A 25673-nucleotide genomic window follows, 5' to 3' on the forward strand; every position below is an offset into this window, starting at 1 on the left:
CGCGGCTCCAGGGACGGGACTACAACTCCCGGCGGCCCCCGCGCCGCCTCCCCGCAGCCCCTCAGGGGAAGCCGCCCCGCGAGGCATGATGGGAGTTGTAGTTCCTCGAGGGGGGCGTAATGGCGGCGCCGGGCCTTGGCGCTGAGGTGGCGCGAGGAGAAGGCGGGGGGGCGGGGGGAAGGGCCGCTCAAACGCCGCTTTCCCGCCGAGAAACAGCCGCTAATTGCCTTTCTGGGTTTAGATAATGAACTTATGGCTCTGATGTGAAACCAAGCTCGGCTGAGGCCTGTGGTAGAGCCTCCTGGAAGGTTCTCCCGTGGTCTCCGGGCTCCAGGCAAAGCCCGCTGCAACCCCTGTCAATGGCACCGTGATGGTGCCAGAAACGCTGGATACCAAGGCAGCAAAACTGGGTCTGAAAAGCAATTGTGTGCTCGGAAGGAGATGAGGGCAACAAGGAGGGCCTGGGAAGGAGAAAAAGGAGGCAAAGGTGCACAAATGGTGGCGTTGGGGTGGCTTGGGGACCGTGCGGGTCCGACAGCCCCAACAGCCGCCTGCAGCTTCACAGGGAGAGATGGAGGAAAAAATAACCAGTTTAGAGCGATGGACGAGGTGGTATTTCTGGACGTGAGCCTGCACACGTCAAAGCGGGAAGAGAAGGGCACTGCGGTGCTGGAAATTGGGTGAGAGGGTCATTGGTGTGGTGGCAAACTCCACCCAGAGGCGCTGCGCCAACCGTCTGCAATGGGGTGTTTATTAATTTGCCTTCCTGACTGGGCACTTTGGCTTCTCTTGTCAGGATGAAGATGGTGTCATGTCAGTCACGCTAAAAACATGAATTAAAGCAGCACAACCACTCCAAGGATGCAGCCCAGACATGTGGACTCTCCAGACTGGTGTGGCCTTACGGTAGGGAATAATGCAGTGTCTATGGCACCTTCAGTTTTATTTTGTTCCTATTAGATTGTGTTGGTGTCTTGTTACTCCTTATCCCTGGGTCCTGGAGTGGTTTTTTGCATTCTTACAGTTAGAGCAATTCATATTTTCTGCTGTTAACATATCACAGAGGTAAAGCATCTTCTTTTCTAAAGTTATGTGGAGTGCCTTGATAAGCGTCTGTCAGTGCTGTCTTTCTGTCCCAGCATCTGTCCGTGATCAGTAGAAGCCGTATTGATAAAAAAGTGGGATTTTCATGCTGTAGATGTTTCATTTTGTTTTTAATAAAGTTTTGGTCCGAATTAGACCCAAATCTTTTTTTTTTTTTTTTTTCCCCTTTTAACTACCACAAGTGTGAAATCCCATGAGCACATTGCACAAAACTATGGTGAGTCCAAAAATGAAGCACTTGTCCTTATGATTTCCAGCTCTTCAGGGAATGTGACAGCCTTGGCAGCTTCTCTGTTGCTAAAAGCAGCTAATGATAGGGGCGAAACTGCCAGGACTGCCCATTTCTTTTGCTCACTGCGAGAGTTTCTAGGCTTTTTGACACCAAGCTGGAGATCCCACAGTCCCAGACTCCTTACCTAGGGGCTGGAAACCCAAGGTGGTTGGAGCTATGGCTGAAAACCTGGAAATGATAGCAATGACACCCAGGAATTCTTGGGTACCTTGTGGGCTTTGCCTACAGATAGAAACCCCACGGTTCCTTGATAAAAACATCACAGACCCAAGGGATTTGGGGCCTCTCTTGTGATGTTTCCAGGAGTTTCAGCTTAGGATATACCCTCTAGGAGGATGGTCAGCCAGAAAATAATGCTTTGGGAGTATAAATATCTGGGAGACCCTCTGGAAACCCCAGCAGTTTTTGGAGTTTGCAGAAGTTCATTGTTCCCCCATTTCACAAAACATTTCAGTGTTTTCTGACCTCACTCTAGGTAAAAACGTTTTGACTGACTTACTTGGTCTTCCCATCAGGTCCTTTTAAATGGTTTATGTATTATTAAAAAGCACCATGGCTCATTAGCAACAAACAAAGACGATTGCTCAGGCTTGCTGGCACTTTGTAACGTCTCCAGGGTTTCCTGCTTCCACATCCTCAGCTGCTGAACAGGTCAGAATGATCGATTTTTTCTGTTCCCTTCACTAATAAGCTTTTGCTACCTTGGGTGCTCACTTCTTCGCCTTTCATTCGCTTTCTTTGTGCTTCAAAGGGAGCAGGGGACTGAGGTTGTTTTTCTGCCACAATAAATGTGCCGCACCTTGGTTCCTAAATGCATTAAGCCACAGAACAAATTGCTTCTTTTGAACTGCTCCAGTGTAACAGTAAAACCAAAATGTCAGCTCATAAAGCATTTTTGAGCTGTTCATTGTAGCCTGGCACCTCTGGGAGGGCAGTTTTGTCTGGGCTAGTGAGTACTTAACATCCTCTCTGATGTTGTAACTGCGAGGTAGGTTGTGGGATGAATTGTCTGGCTGAGGAAAGTTTTCAGTCTGTCTCAGTCTCATGGCTTAATTCTTAGGGGATGGGGGCTCCTAACACTGCCAAAACTTCCAGGTCACCTCAGTATAAGGCTAGAGATGTAGTTCCTAGACTTGCCTTTTCTCCTTTGTGTGAAGTGAGCTTGGTTCATCCCAGCTGTGATGCTGGACTAACATGCCAAGCTCCTTGTTTGCAGGTTGGTGTATTTTCACAAGTGATCCCCATCACAGATGGAAGATCTAAGAGTATAATTCACTCCCATTAAAATAAAAATTAAATCCATTCAAAATTCAGTTCACATTAATTCTATGATACTGAACTGAATGACAAAATAATGTCAGATATTAGAAAAAAATATTAATATTCAAAAAATACCATTTCAAAAGTAATTTAGAAATCAGTGTATCGAAGAGCAGACACCCAGTGATGTCAGTGTAAGTGTCTGATGAGCAGAAGTGATTTCTCAGCTCTCTCTCTTTACCAGGAGCGAGTACTAATTCGTGGCAATGAAGCCAAGTTGTCTTTCGGGCTGTGAATTAGACAGCAATGCTCCTGAGGCCATGTTCTTGCAGTCAGGATGGTCTAAGGACACAGACAAGATGATGTAGGTTGAAATAATATAGCTGGAAAATTAAATAAGCTTTCAGCTATAAGGACAAAAGCTTTTCTTTACTGCCCAGGGCTTATCTGGTTTTTCCAACAACAGCAGATGCTCTAATAAAAGATATTACTTCTACCTACAAACATCATCTTGCTTCTTCCAGTGTTATTTTGACTTTCTTCAGAGATGGCTGAAATAAAACAAAACATGTTTTCACATCATGGAAACACTAGGGAGTCTGTTTCGGCATGAAAAGCAGGCTGGGGGCCGGGGCTGTCTTCTCAGTACAAATCTGTAGCACTTCAAGGTTTGAATAATCCCTGGCAGCATTTTGAGTTCTTGACTTCTGAAATGCAGTTTAAAACTAAATTGTGGATTCTTGGTATGCTGGGTGAAGGGGTTTGTGTTGACTTACTGAATGCATCAGAAATCCTTCCGTCAGCTCTGCCCCAGAACCGCGTTGTGAGCGATCTTCCACGTGCCAGCAAGAAAACAAGAACAGGGAATTTAGGAAGCCAGTTTAGTAGTTTGTCACTTGTCCCAGCCCCAATATGCAAGACAGTCAGGCCTTGATTCCCCAGAGGATCTTAGATTTTTGGTCTTTGCTTGCAGAACAAATATAGTGATGGGGGAAAGCAGCTCCTGCATGAAAAGTTGTCGTGTTTCATTTACAGAAAAACATGTTCTGAGCCTGTTAGGTATGGCAAAATCTGACAAAACACCAGGGACTTTGCCATTCTGACACAGGCAAAATCTTGTTTCTCAAAGCTGAGCTTCCTTGGAAAGACTTTCTTGCTCTCTCGTTTCCTAAAGCATGGCTTTTTCTGAGAAGTAAACGAATCATGTTCTTAATGCATGGGAAGCAAATCAATCAAACCGATCCTGCCTGTTTTCATAATCAATACGTATGCGACGTGTGCCAGGGAAAAGCAGGTAGCTCTAACATAAATGCTGATGTGCAGAGGCTGTCGGGCTTCTGCTGTGCTTGGTCCACAGAGGATGCGAATCTGTCACAGAGCCGTTATTGACCTTTGGCTCAGCTCGAAACTGTTTGTCCTTTCTGTGCTGCAAATGCCTATTCAAACCGCAGGGTATCAGCGGTGGCGGGGCTGTCACACAGGTATTGTGTGACTATCTCTGAAGTGGATCTGCCAAGGTAGCATGTTTAATTTAAGCATCTCTGAGACGGTGAATTCTGCAGTCCTGGCAGATTTTGAAAGATGCAAACAGAGCAAGCTAATGAAATGCCTGATTCCTAACTACATAAACTATGACTTATAAATAATTCATGATGTCACCTTAGATTTCACCTTTGGCGTCACCTTAGACTACTTCACCTGTGACTTTGTGGTCAGATGGAGATGCTGCTGGTAAAAAGAAGCCATTTATTATACTGAATTACTGCAAGTGGCGACATTAACAAGTTTTAATACATTTAAGCTCCACTTTGGCCTTCCTTTGTTTACCAGCATCTTTGGTCTGTCTGTGTATGACACTGTTCATTCAGACCTCTCCTCTCCCTGCCAGTGATGGTGTCTCTGCTGAAATGGAGTGGGATGTGTCATCTCCAATAACAATGTCGTTATGACAATGCTAACAATATTTTTCGTGGTGGATGTTCCAGAGAAGGGATTCAGAACTGACAAACTGGACTCTCTCCAAACCACATGGACTCATGTTTCTGTGTTCAGGGCATTTCCAAAGAATGAGAAAACTGGTAAAGTGACAAGACTGTTGAGAGGTGAGTGGTGGTGGTGGACTCACTGCTTTTTAAGTGGCATCTGACATGACCTGGACTTGACTGTTTTCTCTCTGCAGTTTTCTTATGAGACAAAATAAGATGACTCCTGATGAGTTATAGGTTTTGAGCACATTGAAGATCCACAGCGTGGGAGGAAGGTGCCAGGTTTAGGGTTTTGGTTGTAGTGTGGTTCAAGAACTCAGTTAAGTAGCAGTTAAAAAAGACACTCAGGCACGTACAAATTATTTCCTTGACCCAGCAAAGTGCCTTCTGAGGTGAGATACCTCATCTGGCTCCTCTCCTTTCCATTTGTGACCCTGCTCATGTCTGAATCAAATCCTGCTGCTTCTCCTACTGAAAGATGAAGAACTCCTGTGGTATTTGGCTGCGTGGACAAGACTGGACTCGTTTTCTCTTCCAAGCAATTGTTCCCTGTAACTGAATTCCCTGCAAGACAAAGAAGAGATTTTGAACCAATGACAGTTCTGACAAGTTGAGAAGGGATATGCAGAGAGTCAACTCTTGGGTTTATTTCCAGTCTTTCATCACAAGCCTGTTCTGTGAAATAGTGTGTGGGCAAAAGAGGAAGTAGCACACTGGGTCTTAGTGGGATAGCAACCAGTTGTGGGACTTGAAGTACAGGCTTTTACTGTTAGGGGAATTATTACCATCACCTCTTAAAGCACCCATGAGCAAATGTTGTCATCCCATGGCCAAAATACCATTACTGAGCCCCTCCCAAAGTGCAGACCCTCGCAGCTTAACCTGCCATAGGTGAGGTTTAGCTGGATCCCCGCTGATACGAACTGGAAGCATTTGGGCTGTGGTGGTGAAAACATGCAGCTGAAGATGGAGACTTCTCACCTGGCCCGGATTTTCCAACATGAACTCCTCATTCACAGTCCTCAGGCCTGACAGCACTTTTCCTCAACAGATTATTACTGTTAATCTTATTTTATAGTGGGGACAGTTAAACTGCAGACGCAGAGACTAGGTCACACCAGTCAGGGCAAAGGAAAGGAACAGATCCTGGGATTTGGATTTCCCTCCTCCAGTATTATGTATCACCACGGTAGGTGGTGGGAGAGCGGTGGTAAGGAATAGATCCCTTTTGTATGCCTGAAACCTAAACTCATCTAACCCAGGTGTCAACAAGTACTGTTGGGAGAGACAACTCATGTCCTAAAACAGTCTGCGTGGCCAGCAGCTGTCTTGTTGCTGTGCAGCTCTCCAAACCTTTCTATATCAACTCCTTCACCTTTGTTTTGGGAATGGGCAGCACTAGAAATTCAATAAGTGCTACTCCGCTTTCACCAGCTTTGTTTGAAATGCCCCCAATCCCTGGACTTTTACAACTTTGGCCAGGGGAGGAGTCTTTAGCTTTTCTGTCGGGAAGCTTTTTGTGGTAGGCAGCTTTAAGTTTCCATTTCTTTTATGGTATCATGTCATTTTAAAAATAACTAAAATAAATCACTGATGTATTTTTAGATGCATTAGAAGGGGTAAGTCTCTATCCTCTCCTTAAATTGTCACATTCTTGGGATTATGTGTTCCATCAAAAACTTTCAGGCCCCCCAGATATTCCTCCCACTCCCTCGTCGGTGGATATTTTCCCAGCAATTTCAGTTATTTGCTAAATGCATCGCATTTTAGCACCTTGCACATTTTCAGCTTAGCATTTCAGAAATGCTCGCTGTTTCTCTGGATGGAGCAGGAGACATCCCTGCTGTCTCAAACATTTCATTTTCTGTAAGGTACGTGAGCTGGTTTTCTTCCTCATGGATGTTCCTCTGACATGCTCAGAGCCTGTCCCTTGCTAGTGTAAAGCAGCGGGGCTCCCATGAGAAAGAAGAGATGCAAGAAACTGCTTTGCTGAGGATCTGGCCTCCTTTCTCCTCTATGTCACTTTTTAAACTCCCCCTTTTTTGTTTCCCTTTATTTTTCTCTGCCAAGTTTTACTTGGGTGATTTCCAAAGCAGAACTCCTTGATCAAGTAGTACTGGTGCTAGAACTGCCTGTGTGTGTTGCTACTTGTCAAAAATGGTAAAGGCTAAAAACTCCAGGCATATTTTGAGGGGAGATGGGGGAAAAAATTGGAAATAGCTGCTTTTTTTTTTTCCTTTTAGCTCTCTCCCCCTTCCTCCTCCTCATTCCTTAAGATTGTTAAACTTGACATCTCTTTAAATGAGCTGGAAGAACTTGAACCTGAAGCGCTTTTCCCTTTTAAGAGTCTCCCCACACTGGATAAGTCTCTCCATGCTTTAGGCGAGTGAGCATGACTTTCCACAGGTGATTGATGGGTTCTCATAGAAGTATTCTTTCAATTAAAGTAACCTAAACATGCAAAGACAAAGAAAGAGAGATTTTATTTTTTTTTATTTTTACTGTTTTTACTCTTGTCTAGAAAGTGAATCAGAGTTATCTGTATCAAAACATGGGCATGTTTTCTTCTCCTTTGGAGCCTAACATTTAACTAGCTTCCCTCCTTATGCTCCATCCTGATCCACCTTGCCCCTGGAAAGTGACACTCCAGTAAGCTCAGCTTGTCCTCCCCCCTAAGCTGTGCCAAAACTCTCTCCTTTCAAATCTTTTCATACTTGCTATGATTTAAGACTGGGTTTGGCCCCCTTGTGCCTTCAGATGAAGAACTAATTCACTATACCCTCAAGGCATCAGAGAATCGTTATCATTAAACATCTAAACTATGCATTCACCCCAGGTAGAGCTTGTTGCTTTAAAAACCTTTGGTGACAAGAAAATTGAAAAGGAATACATCTTCAGGTATTAAAAGAGTTTTGCAAGCCTCAGCAATGCAGACCACCTCCCAGACCTTCCTTTGGTCAGTACTGGGGTTTCGATTCAGTGTGTTGTAAATTGTGGACCCAAATTCATTTTTCCTTCAGTGAAAGCCAGGAGAACCATCACTCATATGTTTTTATCTAAGTATTGTGTCCATTTTTAATGTTTCTCCAACCTGTGTTGCTTCTGGCTCCCGCATCATGGGAATTAGAGTTCTTCCCGACCTCAGGCTTTGGTTTCAGTGCAGTGCAGGACATGTGGGATTTTGAAAATTGGACCTACCTGTCTATCTGGAAGAACTGTCATGGTCCAAGACCTTTGAAACCATGGCACACCCTGAGTAACATGGGACTTCACGTGGGCTCCAATAAGGTTTTGGGAAGTTGTTCCAAGATCTCTTCTGAGAGGGCTAGAAACTTTCTGCTACCCTAAACGTTTTTTTCCCACACGAAATATGCCCATGTCTGCTTCTCATCCACCTTTTCCTGTTCAATGCTCTTTCTTCCACTTCTTTGCTTTTACTGTCTCCACAAGTGTGTTCAGAGAACAGACCTTATTTATTGCTCCACCTGTGACTTTTGTTCACTGCTGCTATGAAGATCTATGACATATCATGCCACAAGATTGGGGCTCCTAGATTAGTGGATGGAAAATTTGTTCCCCTGTTAGCACAGTCCCTGGCATGGCTTTACCCTAAGAAAACAATCACACTCCCAAATAATGCACAGGTCCAGTCTGAGCAAAGGACCAGATAGTGTGGATATGACTCCATTTTGGTGATGGAGTTATACAGATAATTTAGGTCTGTGGACAGAAACTCTATTCTGTATGTTGGCTGTGGGGCTAGAAGACATTTCCTTGGCCCAAGCATTGGCCATGGCCTAAGAACCTTCTTTAGTTGGCCAGGTCTGTCAATAATCTCACGTTCTCCATGTCTCTGTGGGGATCCCACTAGCTCATGGTGGGGCTGTAAAGCAGATGTCCTGCACTCCAGGGGAGTCCTGCAGCAGACCCAGCACATGTTTAGCCTTTCTGCAGGCTGGTGTGCACAGGCTGTGGGGCTGGGGCTGTAACAGCTCAGCCAGGCTGCTGCAGCGAGGGCACGGGTTTCCTAGTGCTGTCATAACCTAAAGTCAAGAGGCCTTGGAGGCAGTAGATTACTTCAAACTTCATGAATACAAGTCAGGGTAGAAAAATGAAATGTTCTCTGGGCCCCCATTGACAAAACGATGTTGGTGTCTCAGCTGTTATTAGACCCAAGAGAATCTGTGCCCGAGAGAAAGGGCTGGGGAAGACCTGGCTCCATTTGGTCTGAGAAAATTCAATTTATTCTCTTGCTGCTCTATTGCCTGGAATTTTTCCGTGCCTGGATCCTGGGTTCACTTGTGTGGGTGAGGGTAATAAAAAGGGGCCATAGGCAGTCTAGACAGAGGTGGCCTCCTGAAGGCAATCAATCTTCATTAAACAGGCCAGATCCCAGCAGCTGGGAGATGAGCTAGGAGAGGAGCTATCTCCGTGTAGCACCACATTTAACCCTACAGCCAGCAGTACAGCAGCTCCCTTGTACTTTGTTTTACTGAAATGAACAATTTGAGGGTTTTTTCCTCCTTTTTACTGAGCAGTTATGGTGGGCTTTTGCACTGGTGAGTGTGGATGGATTATGGATGATCCTTGTTTGCCTCAAGATGAGAGGTAGAAAATTAGGAGAATATTTTGAAGGCAGTGGGAAAGCTGGTGGGGTTTTCTCAGCAGGGCTGTGCTTGCTCCTAGCACAGGGCATTTAGTCTGCTCTCCCATTGTACATGAATTACAGTCTGCCCCTTGTCTCCTTGGCTAATAGTTCAACCCCAAGGGAAGCCTATTTGCTGACCACCTGAAGGCTCAAGCCCTAGCCATCATCTCTGACCCACATGGGAGGGAGCTAAGCTCAGCTCTCTTGTGGACTTCTCTTAGCTGCAAAGGTCTCTGACAAGGAGCTGATACCAGGCAGATGCTGGAGATTTCCTGTGACTCTAAGTATTTGCATTTATTTCTGGGACAACATTGCATTTGCATATTACTGGGTCAGGGTCTGGGTTGAATGGAGCTGCCCTCTGTATTAAGAGATGCTGGTGTAGATTTTCAGGTTCCTTCAGTCTCTCCATCAGCACAGGCACTTCAGTGTTTTCCAGGTTGTACTGTTGGTGCTTAAATGTTATTTCTGATCTTGCTGTTGATGTACAAATGAATGTTCTCAAGCCTTAGAAATGGCAGCAGTGATCCAGAGAAACAGGCAACATTTCTCCCAGATTAAAAAACTTTAATGTTTCTTCTTGCACGAGAATTGAGTGGCAACAAATGAGACAAGCAGGATTGAGGTTGAAAACAAATGAAAGGACATAACATTTTGAGGCAGCATGTGGTAAACCTGGGGAACTCATTGCCACAGGACATTGGGAGTGCTAAAAGCTTAAATGGCTTCCAAAGTAAGAAGATTCATGGAACAAAAGTTCATACAGGGTGCTGAAGTTAAATCCAGTTGGCGGCTGGTCATGAGTGGTGTCCCCCAGGGCTGGGTGTTGGGGCCACTCCTGTTTAACATCGTTATTGATGATCTAGATGAGGGGATCGAGGGCACCCTCAGTGAGTTTGCAGAGGACACCCAGCTGGGTGGGAGTGTTGGTCTGCTCGAGGGCAGGGAGGCTGCAGAGAGACCTGGCCAGGCTGGAGCCATGGGCTGAGCCCAACTGGGGGAGTTTCACTGAGGGCAAATGCCGGGGGCTGCCCTTGAGCCACAACAACCCCCAGCAGGGCTACAGGCCTGGGGAGGAGTGGCTGGAGAGCTGCCGGTCAGAGAGGGACTGGGGGGGGTGAGAATGAGCCAGAGTGTGCCCAGGGGGCCAAGGAGGGCAACGGCATCCTGGCTTGTGTCAGCACTGGCGTGGCCAGCAGGGACAGGGAAGGGATCTGAGCCCTGGGCTGGGCACTGGGGAGGCCGCCCCTCGCTGAGGGGGTTCAGTTTTGGGCCCCTCACCCCAAAAAGTCCATTGAATGACTCGAGCGTGGCCAGAGAAGGGCAACGGAGCTGGGGCAGGGTCTGGAGCACAGGTCTGCTGGGGAGCGGCTGGGGGAACTGGGGGGGTTCAGTCTGGAGAAGAGGAGGCTGAGGGGAGACCTCCTGGCCCTCTGCAACTCCCTGCCAGGAGGGGGCAGAGAGGGGGGATGAGTCTCTGGAGCCAAGGAGCCAGCGCCAGGCCCCGAGGGAATGGCCTCAAGCTGCCCAGGGCAGGGTCAGGCTGGCTCTGAGGAAGGATTTCTGTGCAGAAGGGGCTGTTGGGCGTTGGAATGGGCTGCCCAGGGCAGGGGGGAGTCCCCGGGATCCCTGGAGGGGTTGAAGAGTCGGGCTGAGCCAGCGCTGAGGGATCTGGGGGAGTTGGGAACGGGCAGGGTGAGGTTCATGGTTGGGCTGGAGGAGCTTCAAGGGCTTTTCCAACCTGGATGATTCCGTGATTCTGTGAATGCAAAGATATTTCCAAGATGCAGTCTGTGCCTGAGAAAGTCCCTAAGCTATAGGTCACTGGAGCCTGGAAAGATGGAAGTCTCTATGTGCTCGTCCTGCTCTTACACTAGTGTTAACCATCTGATGTTGGCCATTGTAGGATGCAAACACTGCGCTGGATGCCCCGACCTAATACTGCAGCTCTCACGCCTTTCTTCATACTTTGCTCACAACATCTGCTGCCTTTGCATAAATATTTCACTGGCACCAGCTGCAGCTCTCTGGCAGAACGAGAGTCAGCAGGGTTGACTCTCAGCTATCTTAGTTTTCCCAGAGTCTGCAGGATTTTTAGTGTGTCCTCCAGAGAGGCTGGAGTTTTCATCTTCCCTTTTCAACCTCTATCTCAGTCTTTGGTGAGGCTTCAGAGGAGGAAGCAGTCTGAAATGCATTACAGGTGTGTGGGTTGCCGAATTTCAGATGCTCCCCTTTCATTTTGTCTCTTATGGACAAGGTAAGTGAAAATGGAAGAGCTATATTGTAGTCACTGTGGGTCACAGTCCAAAGCGAGGAGGTGAGATAATGTGACTCTTATTTTGATTCAGACTAGTGCAAAAAATATTGCAAAGGGGGAAAGTGATGGCTATTCTGTATCTTGCTATTGTTTGTGCTGGAGTTTTATACTGTGACCTTCTAATGAATTTTCATTTTGTAAATCCTACTTTTAGCAAAACATATTTGGAAAAGGGCGAAAAAGAGGAGATCTGTGAGGTCTTCTAAATATTCTTTGGGACGCTTGGATTCAGGAGATGTGTGATGGGTATGATGCACATTTAGGGGTAATTTTCTCCCCCAGGTCCCCCCCGCATTAGATTTAATCCTGCACCCTAAAATTTACAGGATAGATAAAATCTGAAGCGGATGCTTAAAATCCCATATATAGGAGTGGCTCTAATTATTCTTAATAATCACTGGCTAGTGTTTCTATTTGCATAAGTCAGAATTGCAATCTATGTACAGCTCTCAGCTGCACCTGACTTGCAGTTGAGGTCCTGTGCTAACATTGGGAGGTGGCTGTCATCAAGGCTGTGGTAGCCAGGGGCTGGTAATGAAGCAGGGTCCCCAGCTGTGGGGAGGAGCAAGCCAAACCCCCCAGTCTGCCCTGGAGCTGGTTGGCATGCTCAGTCTGCCTGTGCCCAGCCAGTGATGATGGTGCCATCTCCCACCCTTCAGCCGTGCAAGGTGTGGGGGTCAAAGGGCTCTTGACCATGTGGAGAGTTTGATATGTGGCATCCAGTTTTATTCTGACCCATTTCTTTCTTTTCCAAAGCAGCAGAACCTCAACCTGGTGGTGTTTCATGATACAAATGGCTTTTATCCCTCTTTTCACCTCCACTGTCCATTTAATTCCCTGTAGCGCAGCCACAACCACTTCTTCCCATGGTAGAGCAACACCAAGAGCCACACAGTGACCCCCAGGAAGGGTTGATAACAGAGGACACCCTTTCTCTGTTCTAGGTCTAGGTCTAGGTCACCCTTTCTAGAAACATAGACAAGAAGGCAAGAAGTCTACTATTCTTTTTCCTCTTGACTTCTTTTAATTCTGACAATATGATCCAGAACATAGGGAGATTTGACCACATACAGGTTGGAGGGAACATTAGTTTGGCTGAAGCGTTTTGGAGTTCTTTCAGAGCACATCTTCATCAGCCTCTATGTTAAGGCACCACTACATTTGCTCTTAATATTTTAATTTCTTGGTGCTGTAGACATGCCACTATCCAGGGAAGTCATTCACTCCTGCATGTGGGAGTGCAGTGTCTGTCAGTCCACTTGATAGCTGACTTGTAGCCCTCCTTGCCAAGGTAAATTATCTGTAGATCAATCACTTTGAGTTTACTGTTACCTTTAAGTGCTTCCACAGGATAATCAGGTTGCAGGTGTATATGTGCAAGTGTGAAACAGAAATGCCAGCCTAGGTGAAAGGTGAGGATTTGCTCCTTCTGAGAGACATCTCGAGTGAATGCAGCTGTGACAGGAATCTGCTGTGCTTTGGAGCTCCCTTTTGCTCCTGGAAAAATAAATGGTGGTGAGAAGAGCTACCCAGCCTGGTTATCCAACCACTTGGGCATCATTTCACGAGTTATGCCTCAGCAGGTGGAGCACTGAAGGTTCTTCCTTGCTCACTTTGCAGAGGTGTGAGTACTGGAGTTGTTCTGGGGATGCACTAAAAAGCTGTTCCTTTTCTTGCCTTGTAAACTATAGGTACTCTCATCTGAGAAAAAAATTATGATGATGATTTTTAGGTGGGTCTTTGCTTGCTTTCTAGAATACAAGGGACTGCACAGCACTGCCCTGTTGAGTGTACTTACTCCTGCAAGGCCCTTGTACACTCCTGCTGCCCACACTTTCCCTCTGTGATCCCACTTCTAGGTTTGTGATCCCACACCCATTTGTGCTGCCAGACTCATGACCCCGTGTGAAACCGCTGTCCTACAGACACGGCACTTGAACATTCCCACTGCAAGAGCAAGGAGCTCTCTGCTGAAGACACAAAATCTGTCTTTGTTACACTAAGAAAATCCTTTGTTAACCCTTAACCTGTAATGGTTTTAGCATCAAAATACCTAATGGTCGAGGAATGATGCTATACAGCCTGGAAGTGTAGTGTTTTATCCTGCTTTCTTGCCATTGCCACCAGGTTAGACATCTCCAAGCAGGCTGCCGTACTGACTATTCATGGACAGTTAAGTCCAGCTTAACCACCCACCCACCCTAACCAGCTGTAATGGAAGGGGCTTGATGCTTCCTACTGTGACATAAGCCTGCAGTCAGTAAAAGCCTGGAGGGAGCAGGGACAAGACAGCTGGACTGTGCTGCCACTGTGTCACATGATGTATTTGCCATGCTGGCCATCAGTAGTGGTTGTGGTAAAGCTGGCTTTTCAGGTAAATCTGTGACTGAGTGAAGTTCAGTGGGTATTGTCCATGAGAGCAAGCATACTAATTGCTAGGATGCTAATTACCAATTTGTGGGATTGTATTTAGCTCAGTGACTCCCAATGCAACACCTCTGAAGGGTGAAGGGTTCTGTTCCCCGTCCCCCTTCAGATGAAAAAGTTGCTGATTTCTTCTACACCTGTTCTCAGAATTCTTCTGGAACTTACCTAAGATTCAGCTGAGACGCAGGATTTTTTAAACATCTGCTCTAAATAATTAAAAATATGATCAAATGACACATGGCTTGTGTCTGAGGTAACCCGTCAGTGCATCTGGCTGCCTTCCATCCTTGGACTGTCGATAGTTAATTTTAAGCTGAAAGGTCCATTTTTGAGTGACTAGCCATGCTACATTCATTTCAACATCTGCTCATGATGGAGACAGGGTCTCCTTCACTTACCATTCATTTTGAGATCATCTTGATGGATAAGGTCAAACCATCAGAGCTCTCACTAATATTTGGGGGGAATTTGGTGATCTCAGTAATTGGTCTGTATCTGGCTGGAGATGTTCAGAAGTTGTGTTCAATGAACATATGAAAGTACTTCCCAGGCAAGCCATGATCTACTGCATATTTTACCCTTACTTACTCTTCTGATCTGCCACTTGCTGTCATTTTTAAGATGCATGGAATTTTGTGGGTGGTGACCACTGGGAATTGAAAGACAGTGACTTTTTGGACTTGAAGAACCTTGCAAGCATTTGTATGTGAGTTAGAGAAGGTCCTACTTCTGCTTTTACCAAGTGTGTCCACGTTGCGTAGCTGAAGGCTGGATGAACAGAGTAGGTGCATGCCATAACCACTTCCTCATCTGCTGAAAACCACCCAACTGCTTCAGATTAGATGTCCCTAACAGAGAGCACACCACCAGGAAGCACAAAATGCTGCCATCACATGAGGAAACATCGTGTTACACTCCCTGCATAGTCCCTGTGTAGTCTTGGGACTTCCAACCTCTTCACTGCTGTGTTTCCAATTTCTAACATCTGCCTTGCGTCCGACTGCCTGACGTGAGAGTGAACTGGGCTACCAAATGGTGCCAGTAATTGAAATGGGATGTGTGACCAGTACAACAGAGACTCCAAGCCAGCTTTCCCAGTCCCATCTTGCTGCGGTATCCTGATGGCAAGGGACTGTATCCCAGCAGGGTATTTCCCTGTACCTCCTGCAGAGCATTCAGCTACAGCCAGTGAAATGTGTTCTGTATTATTTCCAAGGGGTAGGCGTGGGGGAGGTCTCTATTTCTTCTGATCGGGCTTAATTTCATTTATTTAGTAACTTCTTGTTTAAGAGGTTTTTTTTTAATCTCAAGGCATTTTCTCCAGCCAGCAGAGGCACAAGTGCCTTCCACGTTGGGGGATTTAACTGAACTGGTTCCTAATTCATCTGGAATTTAATAAGGGGTATTTCCCCTCCAAGATGTTGCCTTCACTGTTGAGTTTTCCCTTCTGTCTGGTTTCTCTGGGACCTACATGCTACTTTTTCCTGTAGTTGGGATGTTTGGGCCAAGACACTTACAGACTCTTCTCTGTCTGATGATTTCTGTGAAATTTGGTTTGGTATTTTGTAGGAAAGATAGTAAAGCCCTGCAGATATAGACGTACAGATGAGCTCACCGTATTTGCTTCATTCCCACAGGCAAATCATACTGTTTCAAAGACTGTGGTACTGGGGAAGGACTCAGGCCCCTTTAGCAACACCAGAAGGGGATGGATGTGACATATGAAGATGTCATTGCAGGTGTCTTTAACAGAGAAAGCAAAGGGCTGGTCCCTTCAGCAGGTGACACTGCAAGAGAAGGGCAGGGGTTGAGGCAGTGAGGCTGGGATGGGGAGGGAAATGCATGGCTGCCTGTGGGAAGGGGGGATCATGCTGGAATAGGAGCTACAGAGCATCTTGATGGCTTTCAGGCAGCGTGTGGGTAACTCCAGAGAGAGCCATATATCAATCTGGAGGTCTGGCTTAGCATCACAAGAGATCAATGCCCTCTTCTTCCCCACAGTAACCTCGGCAGCACCAAGAGATGCTCCACGTTGGCACTCCAGGTAATTTGCTGGAGGCCCATTCAGGCAGTGGTCCTTCACACTTGGCATCTGCCACCTTTCCAGCAAAAGGAATGCTTGTGGTGGCACCGGTTTAAAGGCACAAACCATTTCCATATATTTCATATATGGCTTTAAGGGTCTGCTTTGGTCATTCTTGGCGGTCAGTGCTTGCTGGGTTGATGCTGTGGAGTATCAGACAAGGGAACAGCAGTGCCCAAAGGTGTGGCCCTTTATATCTGTATAGGGCAAGTCTAACACCGAGAAAAACGTTTCTTTAGCTTGGTTAACTATTGAACCTGATATGCTCTAAGGAGAGAAAGTTTGCATGTGAAGCTTACCCACAAATCCCCCGAAACACTGTGCTTTAGACAGAAAAAAATCTGTGCTGTGTGGTGTTAGTCTGGATCCAGAGGTGACAATCCATCAGAGTCACCTATGTTTCATGAGTGTCTCGTTTGACCCAGGATGCACTCTGCTGATATAATAATACTTCTGACTTCACAACAAGGTGCTGCAGAGCCTGCCAGGGTCCAGACAGCATTTGGAGAGAGGAGCAGGATGTGCTCTCTTCCCCACTGAGTGGCCCTCCTGTCAGATACTGGGGGACATTCCTCCTTGGGCCATCACCACCTCTGTGCAAGGTGGCATCTCAGCCACTGGATTCCCCTCACATAGGGCATCAAATAGCTGATAGATGTTAACAGATGTCAGTTTTGAGAAGAGATGAACTGGAAGTCCAGAGAGGAGATATTTCATAACCCCTTGACAGCCCCCTGGGCCACGCCATAGTTGCTTTAATAGCCTGAACCTAAGCAGAAAAGTTATGAGCAGAAAGTATGTACAGGCAGTGTTTTGATCGCTGCCTGTTGAAAACAGCTACCCTGTGACCTGGCACAGGCCGGAAGTGGTTGATTTGGTTCATGTGCTCCAAACAATGCACAGGGAAGACGTGAGATGTTAAAATGTTGAACCTTACATTTTTGCAGGGTTTCATTCTTCTGCTTTCACCCATCATCTTGACTCACCTCCCTCGCTGTGCACTTCTGCTGTGGAGTGGAAGATACGGTGCGTTGCCCTGAGGTGGGGGTGGCTGTGATTTCAAACATCTGGTGCCTCCAGCCCTCTCTCCCTCAAAAGGAGAGCTCTGGGCAGGGATTACCATGAAACTTGGCAGAGGACTGGTAGACCTTTTGGTGATGATGAGCTAAGTGGGACATGAGCAGTTGAACCTGGTGTAAATTGCTGGGGGGAGGTGCTCAGATGCTTCCAATGGGGACCATGCCCTCAGCTGGTGAAACCTGAACATCTGTTGGTTGCAATCAGGGTGCCCCAGGCTGTGGGTGCTGGAATGAGTATGCATTCATTGCACGAATTTGAGGGCAAACACAGCTGCCATCCCCATCCTGCAGGGACTGGCTTCTTGGTGAGTCACTTCCCAGCCCTTCTCCAGGGTATATGTGAAGACAGTGAGATGTATGACCCTTCCCACCACTTCCATCCATATGTCCTAGAACAAGAGGAGGCTCTGGGGTCTCAGCGTGATCAGGTGTTTAATACTTTCCTTTCGGGTGTAGAAACGGCAGGGACTGCGTGCTGCTGTAATGTCTGGTTTGACAGGGAAGATAAATGGACTTGCTGAGCAACGTTAAATATGAAAAAGCCCAGGAGCTCCCCTGTTTCTCCCTGCATCTCCAAATTGAGTTTTGAAGCTGTAATTTTAAGCTGGCGTGGGACAGGCATGGATGGAAATGTTGTCAAGTACAGGCAGCGTCTGCTGCTCGAGGGGGAAGGAGCTGATGTAAAATGTGATCTTTATGAATGGGGAGCCCTGGGCTGAGATATAACACATCGGCACATGCCTCCTTTCCAAGAAATACACATTAAAAGGTTAAAAAAACCCACCCCACTAAATGAAGAGGGTGGGGTGGACTCTGTGCTTAGCAGTGTGTCTTTACAGCAAATCAGGTCAATTGTGTCTTGGGCTGCATTAGTAAAAGTGGAGCCAACATGGCCAGGGAAGAGATCCTTCCCTCTATTGGCATTTGTGAGGTGGCATTTGGAGTGGAATGTCCAATTTTGGGCTCCCCAGTACAGAAGGTTATTGGTACACTGGAGCAACTGCAGTTGAGGACACTGAGATGGACAGGGGCAGGAGAGCATGATGTACGAGGAGATACGTGGAGATCTGGGTCCGTTCAGCTTGGAGAAGGGATCAGACCATTGGTCCTCTGGGGCTCCTTTCCCAACCTAACCCATGATTTTTACAATTCAGTGACATCTCAGTCCTTCAGCTGTGCTGAGTTGCCCATCAGAGCAAGCACTGAGCTCGCAGGGCCCCGTGCAGAGGACGAGCTGCGTGTCTGTCTCCTCTTCCACTGACTTTTTGTGCGACTTGTGCTGATGGAGCCTAATGGGACCCCCAGCATATCCAGTGCCCTGGGTGAGAACTGTCCTTCTCTGCTTATAACTGAGTCTCTTAGCTCCTGGGCATCCAGAATTGTAACTCAGGCCACCCGAGATGATGAGAATATCTTTAAAATCATGGGGTTTTTTGAGAAAAGATGGCTCTGTAACACCTCAGAGCATAAGGCTGAGGAGTTTAGATGCTGCTAAGGGAAAAGTGAAAGAGTGCTGTGGCTGCTTTCTGAAAGGATCATTTTCATTTATTTGCTTTAAAATTACGTAAGTTTGAAGTATTTTATCAGATAGGAGAATGTGCTGGATTATGTTCTTTAAGAAAAACTAAAATGTTTCAAGCTGTGCTCCACATGCATTTCTTTTGGAAAACTCTGGTTTGCAGGCGGAGAAATTTTGAAATGGCTCAAAATTTGAAACCCTCCCAAGATACAGGTTGGGATACAATTAGGTAAAGAGGCTGTGGACGCTGCTCTTGTGTGACACACATACATGTGTGGGGACACCCGTGGTCTGTTGGTGCCGTGCTGCTGTCTGCAGGAGCTGGCGCGTGTCGCAGCAGCTGCATCTCCAGGGACGGTCCTTGTGGCTGGTGCTCAGTCATTAACATTCAACATCCGATGGTTTTTGGAAAGGCGGGCTTCTCTGGTTTTATTTTAAGGAATTAAAGAGCAATAGTGCCCACAACAACATGACAAACACCTGTGATCCGTCCTGTGGTGGTGATGTAGGAAATGCCAGACTGGAGGATTAGCTCTCAGCAGTCCCAGCACTGCAGGGGTCAGACATGGAGATGGATTCAGTGACCTGAACATGTAAATATTTACTGTATTTTCAGGTTCTGGATTATCTCTCCAACAGCCTTTGCAGGAGGGCAAAGGTCTCCCCTAATTCCTGAGACATAACTGCAAGCCACGTCCATGTCTCAGCTGCCTGGTGGCACCTCTTACGACACTAAATGCCTTGGGTTTAGGCAAAAGCACCAAACCCACCGAGTCTTAACAAGTTTTTGATCATCAGCTGAGCCTAAATAACTGCGTGTACCCCCATGTGCATGATCCCGCACTGCCCGTGACCAGTATGATTTAAAGCAGATGAGTTCATACCTACTCCTCTCTGCCTAAAAAATAGCACTTTTCCTCTTGCATATATATTGGCCTCAGAGCATCTTCTTGCTGAAAGGCTTCCTCTCTGCTTGTGCATTGTGTTTTGTTAAACCACAGTAATTTGCTCATGGAGCTAAGCCCTTAATCTCCCCATCTGTACAACATACAGCTATTTAATGTTATTTTGCTTAAAATACGTAACATTTCTGCATATTTAAAACAGATAATATTGCAGTGCTTGCGTAAACGTGGGCAGAGTCAAGGGGAAGTTTTTGGCTGGGTTTCTGCGCTTCATTGTCTGGCTGGTACTTATAGGCTTAACTTATGGGTTCTTACAGGCTTAACCACAGTTGAGTTCTTTGAAGGCTTTTCTTTGGTTTATTTCCTTTTTTTGTTTAGTAAATGGTGAAAAGGGAAGAGGCAAATTTTGAACATGTTTCTGACTAACTGCAAATGGCTTGAAATAAACGGCTGCATGTGACTTTATTCTATTAGAAAAGCAGGACAGGCAAAATTGCTGCTAAATTGTAAGCAAAGGGTCACCCTGCTCTGCAATTACCGTGGTCCCTAATGCACTGAATTGCAAATCATATCCGTTCCTGGAGCGTAATACTATCTGGCTCTGCGTGCCAGACTAAAATGAGCTCATAGAGCAAAGCAGCCTGAGAAAACAGCTTTCAGAAGAGATGAGAAAATGGTCTTAATCTTCAACCTGAGTGGGAAAGTAATCAGCCTCAGTTCCTTCACTCTGCAAGGAAAACCTTTGTACAACAGCAAGGGGCAAAGGTACCACTTGCAAATAGTGCTGCATTAACAGCTTCTCTGCTGGGTGTTGCTGTGCTGCTGAAGGATGTTTTTAGGGACTGGTATCCTGTTGATTTCAGGATGGGCACATCTACAAATGATAGATTTTTCTGTCCTGGAATTGAAAATGTACTTTGAAATGCCAAGCGGAAATGTATCACATGGATAAAACTTTAAATATTTCAAATCTTCTGATTTTTTTCTCCAGCCAAAGTTACATTTTTAACAGCACAATTTTGACCAGATTTGTCCTGCCCCCATGATGGTGTGACCCAAACTGAACAGCAGCCCTGGCAGCAACTAGGCACCTAAACTGGACTCCTCATTGAAATGGGATGAGTCCAGACCTTGCTGCCACAGTTTGGCAGCATCAATGGTTTCTGCAACCAAGATGCAGAGCCGTCTCAAGAGCACAAATTTTCTTGACCTTCTCTTTTTTGGCATTTTGCTTCCCATAGGGGCCATCTTTGCTAGGAGGACGCCACTGGGAGTGTGCACCAGGGCTGAGGCCAGGATGTCTTGGTCTATGGAGTATTTCACACTTGAGAGAAGAGGACATGACTGTTGGGTTGGAAATTTGGAGCTCAGTCTGCTTCTGTGCTCAGTTACCAAAATGAGGTCTTTTTCATCCCTGGCAATATTTTTGCCACCTGTCCACCATGCCTCCTTGGACTGTATCTCTGAATTGCAATGCAGCTCTGCACCAGTATCCTCAGTTAGCTCTGGGACTGGCAGCAACACATCCCAGCCTGGCAGTTGGTAATGTAGTTGTGCTGCTGCTCCTCTTCCTGGAGTTGGTGTCTCTGGATGCTACACTGTGGTGTATCCACTGGTTCAGAGCTACCAGGAGATTTTCCCTCCAGTTCTGCATGATGTGATATAGATTTGCTTTTATTTTTCCTAAATACACATGTTTAAAGGTCCCCAGTGAAGTACTGCGGCAGCTATTTCTGTTTTCTAAAAAGAAAAAACCCCTTTTCCTGTGAGATTTATGTCATCCTAAATTTAGAAAACCCAGAAGGTACTAATGGTCAAAAGGAGATTGTTTGCATGATTTTTCTTTTTCTTTTTTTTTTTTTTTTTTTTAAAGTTGATGAATAATACAGAGTGGAAACATTTAAAGTTGTTTGCAATATATCCTGTACAGGGCGCAGATGAGGGTCACACTTTGATAAGTGTGTGTCACATACTAAACCTCTGCTTCCTCTACCTAATCTGTCTGTGCATGCTTGCCCTGATATCCCGTGGTGAGTGGCTATGCTTGGTTTCACGCTGGAGATCAAATGCAGCTCATTGCTGCTGACTGTGCAGGGAAGTAGGTTTGGTCATATCTTCTCATTCTTTAATTGCTTTTCCAAATAATTGAAACAATCTCCTTCTCCTCCAAAACCAGATCACTGCTTTAAGGGGGGGCTGCTGTTTTCTCCCTGGGTAATGGTACAATCTTTTGTGTTGTTACTGGTATTTTTCTTTGCGAAATGAACAAATCTGAGCATGGTAATAAATAAATGAAAGGGCAAAACGTGGCTGCAGGGAGAACCAGTTATAACTGCAGTGGTCAGGAGAGCCCACTTCATATAATCCCATTTACACCTGTATGTGTGTGTATTTTGTTCTTTCTAAGCAATGTTCCATCCTTACGTTTTTCATTTAGAAACCTTGGTGGGCATCCGAAGGAAGCTCAATCATCTTTGTTCCACCCCTGGAGAAGTCAAGGTGCAGCAAAATGAGATTGTTTGCCCAAGCTGAGACAGGGCGGGGAGGTAAAGGTGGGCTCTGCTGTTGCCCAGCACTTTCCCTCCACCTCCATGCTATGTACCAGTGGAGCAGGCACCAAACTGGCTGCAAAACCCATGGCTGTTGTGACCCAGGAGATGGGCACGGAGAGGAGCTGGTGCTTTCCTTCCTCTCCACCCAACAACCCCTTCACTCCACACAAAAGTCAGTCTAACCCCTATCCACTTCCCATAACTTCTCATTTTTTTTGCCCTTGAGCTCTTGCCCATAGCTCTAAGAATCTGGGGACAGTGTGCATGCAGTGTCATCTCCTGGTAAGGTCACTGTGTGGTTACAGTGAGGTCAGGCAGCTCCCCAGGCTTTCCATACACTTTTTTTCACCCTTGGTACAAACTCCAGCATTAACACTTAGGTCATTTGCAAAAGTACGTGGGCTTAGGAAAGCCACCACAATCATAATTTGTCAAAAATCTGTAGAGCATCTTCACCACCCACATCTGCTCAGCTCTGGACATCTGCCTCTGCTGGCTGTGTTATGTTGGCTAGTGAGACTATCACTTCTAGTAAGCTTAAATAATAGGTTTTTGCTGCCCAGACTGATTTTGATTAAAAAGGATTAAAATTTACTCATACAGTACCTCCTCTGAGGGACTGGAGACAAACAGGACTGGTGAAAGCAGCTGGAAGTGGTTCAAGGTAACAGCTCTCCCAGGGGTGGTGGAAGAGGATGGGAGCTGAGATGCAGCTACTTTGGTCACGGTCACTCTAAAAGGGCTGTAACACCCCTGCCCGGTTTACTGAGGGTATTGAATGACTGTGGGCTATTTAGTGCCTCTCTTGCAGAAGTCCTGGGTCACCTCATGTCTCAGTGCCACCTCATGCTTCAGAGGTGATGCAACAAGGCCTCATCCAGAAAGCAGCAAACTTGGTTCTCTGCAAGGTCAGATTTTCTCCATTTCTAAGTTATTCTTCTTTGCCTAGTTGTTTTTTTTTTTTGGCCCTTCTAGAGAGAGGAGTTGGGGATGAAATAAGAAAAAGGTTTATTTCTGTCCAGATGTTTCTTATGAAAGTCTGGCTGTGCAGAGGTACAAAGAACTAAGAAAGAAGTGACCAATCTGATGTCCCAGATAACTAAAGGCATCTCAGGTGCCATTAGATGCCATTAGAACCAAGCTCAGCATGCATGGCTGTCAAACAGGTGAAGTCAGTGGAGATGAGTCCCAATGTTTGCAGCTGTTTTTCTCCTAATTTGGAGCTATGGCATTCCATCTGTCTCTTGTCCTGGGGAACTATTTCTGCAGAGTTCCATGGACACAGGATCTGGTTAAACTATGGGGGCCTTTCTGGAGTACCGTGCAGTTGGATGGAGATGCTGAGGTGCCCTAGGAAGCTGGGGAAAGGCAGTTAGAGAAGGGGAAGGAGAGGCCGAAGAAATGAAGCTGTTAAGACCTTCATGCAAGAAAAGCAAAGTGGTGAATAAACAGGAATGGAGTGGAGAGGTCTTTAAGGGATGGTGGCAAAATGGGAAAGCCTAGCAAGGAAAACAACTGGGAGGCTAATTTTGGTCAAGAGGAAAAGCTACTCCAGTGATTTTGAGGCTGGGTTTATCAAATGAGAGCATTCATCGTGAACTGGGAGTGATAAGAACCGTCCTGGGAACTGTAAATCCTCAAAGCACCACTGGTCTGAATGAGACCTCACATAGCATCTTTATTCAAGCTCTTGTTTGCCTCCAGGGACTGTGTCCAGGCTCTCAGCCCTGTGCGGGCACTGCAGTGTCTGCACTGGCCCCACCGCTGCTTTCTAGGCCTCAGGCTAATGAAGGACAAGGGCATGAGAAACAAGGGCTGGTTCCCTTTCTATAGGCTTTTCAAGGCAGAGGTGGTTGGGGATCAGGAAACACTGCTGAACCTTTCCCGGCTTTTATCTGATGAATTATGTGTGGGTGCGGAGATATTTTGCTAAATATTAAGCCTGAACTTTAAAAAATGGAAAGTCTTTCCTTTCCAGAAAGGTTGGCATTAAAGCAAGCGACGATTGCACATGAATGATCCTCTTTGTTTGCCTTCCCTTACTCTCACTTGATTGCTTTAAAGTATTGCTGATTGCTTGAGTAGTTGAGAAGCCTCTCTTGGAAATCCACCAAATATGCTTCAGCGCAGTTTATTTTTATGATTTTCACTTGGCCTGGGTTTGATATTCCCCCCTCCCTTTTTTTGTTTTTTTTTGACAATTAAAGAACCAATTTCATTCTTCACCCCTGCCCTATCCTTTTGATGGAGGCTGTTTGGCTCTAGGGTTTGGAAACAACATACAGCACCGTTCAGCTCCAGGTGTTCACGTTACACCCTTCCACTGCTCAACAGCCCAACATGAAACTGCCATGTGGCCTGAGACCAGTTCCCTGGGGAAGGGTGGCCCATCACACAAACTGGTTATGGGCTCCCTGGGCCTCATCTCAACATCCCCAGCACTGAGCTGGAGATGCTGGACACCCTTGGTTTCTTCTCATTGCTCAGGGTGGTCCTTTTTGTGGGTTAGGACAGAGGAGCTGAACGTGGACATGGTGCAGGTGTCTGCAGAGATCCCTGAGCTACTGCCAAGCAAATTAGGCCTGAGAATGGGAAATTTCAGCTGTGCTGGCACAATGCTATGCTGGGGTTATGAAATGGGCAGTGCTGTTCTGCCACCTCAGCTAGCACCTCTACCTATCACATAGATCCATCGGGTGTTAAAGGTCTGTCGTAGAGTCATTGAATGGTTTGGGTGGGAAGGGGCCTTTAAAGACCATCTAGTGCCACCCCCCTGCCATAAGCAGGGACGTCTTCAGCTAGGCCAGATTGCCCAAAGCCCCGTCCAACCTGGCCTTGAATTTTCCAGGGATGGGGCATCTACAGCCTCTCTGGGCAACTTGTGCCAGGGCCTCACCACCCTCACAGGGAACAATTTCTGCCTCAGATCCCATCTAAATCTCCCCTCTGTCCGTTTAAAACTGTTCCCCTTCGTCCTACCCCTCCACCTCTGATCCAGAGTCCCTCCCCCCTTTCCCGCAGCCCCTTTCAGCCCTGGGGGGCCGCTCTAAGGTCTCCCCGGAGCCTTCTCTCCTCCAGCTGAACCCCCCAACTCTCCCAGCCTGTCCTCACAGGGGGGCTCCAGCCCCCCCAGCATCTCCGTGGCCTCCTCTGGCCCCGCTGGAGCAGGGCCGTGTCCTTCTGCTGTTGGTGCCCCAGAGCTGGACCCAGCCCTGCAGGGGGGTCTCCCAGAGCGGAGCAGAGGGGGAGAATCCCCCCCTCGCCCTGTGCCCACCCTGCTCTGGGTGCAGCCAGGGACACAGTTGGCTTTCTGGGCTGTGAGTGCACATTGCTGGCTCATGTTGAGCTTTTCATCCACCAGTACCCCCAAGCCCTTCCTCACAGGGCTGCTCTTCCTCCTTAGCCTTGCCATGCTTGAACAGCAAACGCCCTAAATAAAGCCAGGATAAGGTATGTGAGTGTTATGGTTCTGCTCCTGTGCTGAGTGCATACTGGTATATCG

General features: G+C 46.7%; 1 protein-coding gene across 1 annotated transcript in view; it reads left to right on the forward strand.

Moving 5' to 3' along the window:
• Window positions 1-557: 557 nt before the first annotated feature.
• The window catches only part of LOC141959455 (uncharacterized), a 154499-nt gene continuing 129383 nt past the window's right edge, over window positions 558-25673 (forward strand). Inside the window, exons 1-2 of the mRNA XM_074903545.1 lie at window positions 558-680; window positions 797-906. The gene's annotated coding sequence lies outside the window, so the exon portion shown is untranslated. The remainder of the gene's footprint in view (window positions 681-796; window positions 907-25673) is intronic.

This window comes from Athene noctua, chromosome 3 (assembly GCF_965140245.1).
Source record: "Athene noctua chromosome 3, bAthNoc1.hap1.1, whole genome shotgun sequence".
Taxonomy (NCBI): domain Eukaryota; kingdom Metazoa; phylum Chordata; class Aves; order Strigiformes; family Strigidae; genus Athene; species Athene noctua.